Below are 6943 nucleotides of genomic sequence, written 5' to 3'. Positions count from 1 at the left end.
ATATATACATATATATAAACCACTATCATTTGAGGAAACTACACTTCCTAGTTTTCAAGCAATCAAGAATAATTTTCCTCCATTCTTAAACACAGCATAACTCCTACTCACTTGAATATCCGGCACAAAAAACATGAAGGTTTACTTGCATTCCCCGTTCAATTCCAGCCCAGAAAAACACTCATCTCAAAGACTACAAACATTCAATGTTCAGATCCATCAGTACTGAGGGACATCTGCATTTTTTGATAAAAGCAAATTAACCTTATCTGGCCTTTTTCTTCCAACAGATACACTAAGTGTTTGTTTGTTGATTCAGAGAGTTGTTGGACCTACAAATGAAAACTTCCCACATAACAAACATATCAATCATTAAACCAGGAAGGCAGGGATCTGGTTTAGTTGACTCCTGTAGGATTTTTTTGACATACAATCATTTTGTGTACCATCACCCCTCTGTTTTTCAAATCAGCAAAACCTTGCTTTTCTTGAATTTTCTCATCTCCTCAGAGTTGTGTCGCATATTTAACACCAGTTTCTCAGCAGCTAGTTAGTGGAGTTTTGAACATTTAGGAGTAAAACTAAAAAAAAACATAAATTTCCTTATAAAGACCAATTATCGTAGAAAACTTTTTTAAAGTGCAGCCCTCAGTTTGTGCTTTCATGCAGCACAGATAAAGGAGTTTACTTTCACGTGTCACAATAGGTAACACCGGCACAAACAGGAGCGACTCCGTTTGAAGACTATCCCCACAGATCTGCATTTGCATATGGTGGCTAAGTCAGGGTACAGGGGAGGCAACATAAATACAAGATCAAACAGGAACATTTGGTAAAATATGAGGCATGGAGTATCTCATCTCCAGCACACAAAAAGAGAAATTATTCCAAAGAGTATCAGAACTCACTTTGACAGCGTCTTGTTATAATTGCTCAAGTATATGATTAACATAATTATTCCATGCAATTGCACACAAATTCTTTTCCTCTAATTCACGGCCCCAATTAAAACGATAAACTTTGTTTAAATTAAATCAGTGTTTCTCTGAAATCCCGTGCAAACTTTTCTGTTGCTTTTATTTTCTTCGTCTTTGTTTAAGAATTTTCGTTTTTTCACCCTGATAGGAACAGAAACTAATTTATCTCACATTTGTAAAGCACGAGCATACATTTGTCTCTCGGAGACCAATTCAAACACCGTGGTCGACAGTTTACACGATGTTATCAGCCAACTGCACGACTCATTAGAAAGAAATGTTGTAAAGTCTTGTCAACTGATCTTGCCACCCAATTAGAAGTGCAGAACAGTGCAGAAGAATAAAAACATGTACAACATGAGTCTACGGCTCAAACTGAGGCAGACCCCAGAGGAGAAAACAAATATCAGCAGAGAGTTCCAGTCTATGCCAAAGAAACTCCATGTTCTGTAGTTGAGGGCCACGACAGAGTGGACGCTCCAGAAAGAAATAGAGCCAAAACCCTACCTACCTCCCAGGATGCCCTTGCTTCCCCACAGCCCTCCTCCTAGGAGAAGCTCTCGAACTTTGACTCCCAGCCTTCATCCACCTACTCCTCCTTGCTAGACACCCAGGAGCTCCAGGTGGTGGCACCGCCCAAGCTGGAGCGCAGTGTCGGCCGAGTCTCTGCTGCCGGACTTGTACCTGGACCCCTGTCTCATCTGTCCCGGGTGAAGAAGGGTTGCATTGTCCATGGGAAGACGGGACATCCCATGTCCTGCTATGTGTGCGCCTGCAAGCTGAAGAATAGGAACAAGTTGTGTCTGGTCTGCAGATACCCATCCAGCAGGTGGTCCTCACTTACCTCAGCTGAGGCACAGTTTTTCTAACACATTTTGTCAAAACCCTTAAATTCTCTTTTGTTCAATGAATATGCATCCATCCATCCTTTATCTACCGCTTTTTCTGAAGTCGGGTCGCTGGGGAAGCAGCTTGAGCAGGGAGGCCCAGACATCTCTTTCCACAGCCACCTCTTCCAGCTTTTCTGGGAGGACACCAAGGCATTCCCAGGCCAACCGAGAGACAGCGTGTCCTGGGTCTTACCCGGGGTCTCTTCCCAGTCAGACATGCCTGAAGCACCTCCCTAGGGATGTGCCCGGGGGGCATCCTTACCATATACCAAAACCTCCTCAACTGGCTCCTTTCGATGTGGAGGAGTAACGGTTCTACTCTGTGTCTCTCCCGGATAACTGAACTTTTCACCTTATCTCTAAGGGAGATTCCAGCTACCCTGTGGAAGAAACTCATTTCAACTGCATGGATCCATGATTTCATTCTTTCAGTCACTACCCAGAGCTCGTGACCATAGGTGAGGGTAGGAACGTAGACCGACTGGTAAACAGAGAGCTTTGCCTTACAGCTCAGCTCCCTCTTCACCACAATGGACCAGTACAGCGTCTGCAATACTGAAGATGTTGCACCAATCTGTCTGTCAATCTCATGCTCCATTCTTCCCTCACTTGTGAACAAAACCCTGAGATACTTGAACTCCTCCTCTTGAGGCAGAACCTTACCCTTGACCTGAAGAGAGCAATCCACCCATTTCCGGTTGAGGACCATGGCCGCATATTCGGAGGTGCTGATTCTCATCCCAGCCGCTTCACACTTGGCTGCAAACTGCTCCACTGAGAGCACAATCATGGCACAATGACACCAACAGGACCACATCATCTGCAAAGAGCAGAGATGGAATCCTGAGTCCACCGAACTGAAATCTCTCCGCCCCCTGGCTACACCAAGAAATTCTGTCCATAAAAGTTACAAACAGAATAGGTGAAAATGGGCAGCCCTGGCAGAGTCCAACTCCCACCCTGAAGGGGTTCGACTTACTACCGACTACGTGAACCAAACTCTCGCACCACTTGTATAGGGACCAAACTGCTCATAATAACGGGCCCCCAGTTCTATACTCACGGAGCATCCCCCACAGTGTACCCCAAGGAACACGGTTGAATGCCTTCTCCAAATCTATAAAACAAATGTAGACTGGATGAGCAAACGCCGATGACCCCTCGAGGACCCTAGTGAGGGTAAAGAGCTGATCCAGTGTTCCACAGCCCATGAATGAATAGTTTTGAAGACTTCAATGAATATATATATATATATATATAAAAATTTATTTATACAGGTAGTCTCATTGAGCCACGAGAACTCATTTTCATGAGAGACCTGTTTTAGGGAGCAGATGGTGGGGGTTAAGGGCCTTGCTCAGGGGCCCAGAGTGGGGCAAATGAGGGTGGAGGGAGGTGTGGTGTTCCAACTTTTCCACCCACATTTTGATGTTGACGGTCCCGGGAGTTGAACCTGCAACTTTCCGATCACAGGCCCATCTTCTAGCCCATCTTGTGCCACCACTCCCATAGAATATTTTTAATCTGTTTAATCCAGCTGGTGGAAGAAGCAGATGGCCACTTGTCCTGAACCTGGTTTTGCTGGAGGTTTCTTCCTGTTATGAAAAAGTTTTTCCTTTCCACTGTCTCCTTTGATTTTGCTCAGGATGGGAGACTGCAACAAAATGAAGACTCAATGCAATCTGCTCGCTACTTCAGATAAATAATGTTACTAAGTGAATTTTTATGTATGTGAATATATTTGTACAGTGCCCTGAGATAACCTGTTGTGACCTGGCTCTTTATAAAGAAAATGAACTGAATTGAGGGCAGCACGGTGGCACAGCTGGTAGAGCTACAGCCTCTCAGCGAGGGGTCGCCTTGGTTCAAATCCCAGCCGGGGACCTTTCTGGGTGGAGTTTGCATGTTCTGTCCGTGCATGCGTGGGTTTTCCATGGGTACTCCGGTTTCCTCCCACAGACCAAAAACATGCATGTTAGGCTGATTGGTAACTCTAAATTGTCCCTAGGTGAGAGAGAGAGAGTGAATGGTTGTCTCATTTGTCTCTATGTGTCCTGTGATGGACTTGTGATGTGTCCAGGGTGTCCCCCGCCTCTCGCACCATTGACCCCCATGACCTGAAAAGGAACAAACGGGTAAAGATAATGGATGGATGGATGGATGGGTAAAGATAATGGATGGATGGATTAATTTAGTTCTATGAGAACAAACCAGATGTGCCAATTGGTCAGAGACAATCTCCAAGCTGACCAGGTAGCACATTGAAATTAAAACCTGCTCTGGTTGCTTTTTGTATAGCATGGTGTGTAGAAGTGGTGACATGAAACAGAAATTGGGCCCCCGCAGAGATTTTGATGTTACAAATAAAGGCATTTTCTTTTACTTTCTCTTGCTTCGGGTATTTTTGTAAATGGTTCCCAAAGTGTGCTCCAGTGTGTTGGAGTTATGACTGAAAGCAGCACAAAGAAAGCCCCCACACATCCAGTTGAGGGGTAATACACTGTGAAAGGCAGCACTTTCTAATCAAGAAAAGAAACAGCAGAAAGTAAAATTACACACAGATTACACACACTTACACCTCTCATTACTGTATCCTGAGGTGTATATTCCCTTGGCAATGTGCTCGTGTGTATACGATACCTGACTGACTTTGGCATTCTGATGGCGAGGCCAAGACACATTCAAGATTGATTGCTCATCGAAAATGTGCTGGTTTATAACAGAGCCGGTATTATAGCTGTGACTAAAGTGGACTAAATTAACTCTGATCCTTTCCACTTCTCTTCCCCGTAGCCATGGAGATTCAAATCCCTAAAATATGTGGAATGGAGAAAAAAAACAACAGTCAATTGGGAACAATTTGCGGTAGTCGCTACCTGAAGCATTCTACCACCTGTGGCCCAGTGCAGATTTTTCTCTTCTTTTAGCTTCAGAAGAAAAACAAGGTTAGTTTTTTGTTCTGTTTTTCACTTCTGCTGCTGTTCCAGGGATGTCTACAAAAACCTAAAATTATATCTATAGTTAGAATTTCAATATGTTCAGTATTTTACAGTTCTGTAATAAAAATATTAGTGAATGCCAACTCATTTAAGGTGTGATGAGGTTTTTAATCTGCCTTTTTATGACTAATTATGTTTAAACACACTTTTGACATTGGTTGGAGTGCCTTGTTGATGAGTTCAAAGTTTCATGCAACAAATTTCACTTTTCACTTTCTTTCTATTACTTTGTATCAAAAGCCACAATTTTCACATTTTAGTTTCCAATAACTGAACCTTGAAATGTTTAAATAGAAGAACACAGTGTCACTGCCTCTTGTAAAAAAAAAAAAAAAAAATGTGAGAGGAGAATTTAATCAATTTTACAGAAAAGTCCACATCTGGAGGTTTGGGAGGCTGAATGATAATAACACGGTGCAGTCAAAATGTGAAACCTACTTTGATTCTGGTTCTAGCTGCTACTAATAATAAATAAGTGAAGGTTTTAATTTGAAATAGGATTGATGAGGTCAGAAAAGCACAACTAATAGTGTAAAGATAAATGACTACTGTTATGCAAATATATTAATTTCCTGAGTTACTTGCATGGATTTCTCTGGGTACAGCAGTCCCTCGCTACGTCGCGGTTTGTTTATCACTGACTCACTCTATCGCGGTTTGTCAAAATAAGATTGGACATGACACACAACTGGCTGATTGATGGATGCATGAGTCACACGATCAGCATGGAATTTTTATTTAAAATAAATTATTTTTAATTATTTAGCACTTCCTGCACCTTTGTGCAGCCCTTACTGCAGGATAAACTTCCTCCTGCAGCTGGTTAGCTGTTCACTGTGCAGCGTGGGGAAGTGGGCGTGGCCAAGAGCGCTTGCAGGTGTCAGAGCAGAGGAGGCAGGGAGCTGAAATCATGAAATTCTGTGCTCTTTTAGAGTTTAGAAACATTGTTTAGAACATTGCAAGAGTGTGGGAAGGGTTTAAAATGCATATATATATTAAAATAAACGATTACTTATACTACTATTCATACTTGGAGGTTTTTCACTTATCGTGGGTCTTCAGGGTACAGATCCCCGTGATAAACGAGGGATCTTTGATTTTCTTCCACAATCCCACAACACACGTTAGATTAAACAATGTCCCAAAATTGGCCTTTATGTGAGTGTGAATGGTTGTTTGTCTACACGTGTGAAGAACAGTGAACTGTAGATGTACCCCTAAATTTCACCTCTCATCCACTCACCTTGAAAATATTCACAGCTTTCTTTGACCTACACAGGATAAGGGGGGATATAAAAAATGGATGGATGCATACGTTTTGGTGGAAGACTCCTACCCCATTGGTGCGTTGAACACAAGAACATATTTTACTACTGACAGTTTACATTATTTAAAAAAGTTATCCATAAACAAACCTTTTACCAAAATTACCTTGACAAAATTACAAAACAGAATCATGCAAACTGTTGTCTTAGCTGTCAAAGTGAGCTTAAAGGTAAATTTGGCTCCTTGTTTCCAGTAAAATAGACTTAGGAAATTAATGTATGTTCAGCTTAGTATTATTTTCAGGATACAATAATAATAATAATGATGATAAAACATCCACTAAGTCTTAAAGCCTTAGCTGCTGCTCATGTAACTGTCCTAATTTTTCCATTATAGCCTCCAACCTATTTTCTCCTCCTCTCCGTATCAACCTTTTTTTTTTTTTGCTTAAAAGAAACAGCCTAACCTCTGTTATATTTATCCCTGTGATCTTTCATCGTATTCATTTATTCACATGGATCCATCATCTCTGGCAGACTCAGCCGAGCTCAGCTGGGGAGGAGCAGCAGCCATTTTCTCCAGCGAGCCATCGCCATGCCAACACTGAGGTAATTTAGCCCATCTTTGTGGATCTTTGTGGCTGCTGCTCCACCTGCTCCATGCTTGTTTCGTGTGTGTGTGTTTAATTTATTAAACCCTGCAAGCGATAATTGTAATTTGACAAATATTAACATCTGCTCATAAATAAAGGCCAGGTTACACTTTATTATTTTTGATGGAAATTGCTGTGTGTGTGTTGTCTAATGTTTAG

This window comes from Nematolebias whitei, chromosome 16 (genome assembly GCF_014905685.2).
Source record: "Nematolebias whitei isolate Nwh7 chromosome 16, NemWhi1, whole genome shotgun sequence".
Taxonomy (NCBI): domain Eukaryota; kingdom Metazoa; phylum Chordata; class Actinopteri; order Cyprinodontiformes; family Rivulidae; genus Nematolebias; species Nematolebias whitei.
This window is presented reverse-complemented; position numbering follows the sequence as displayed.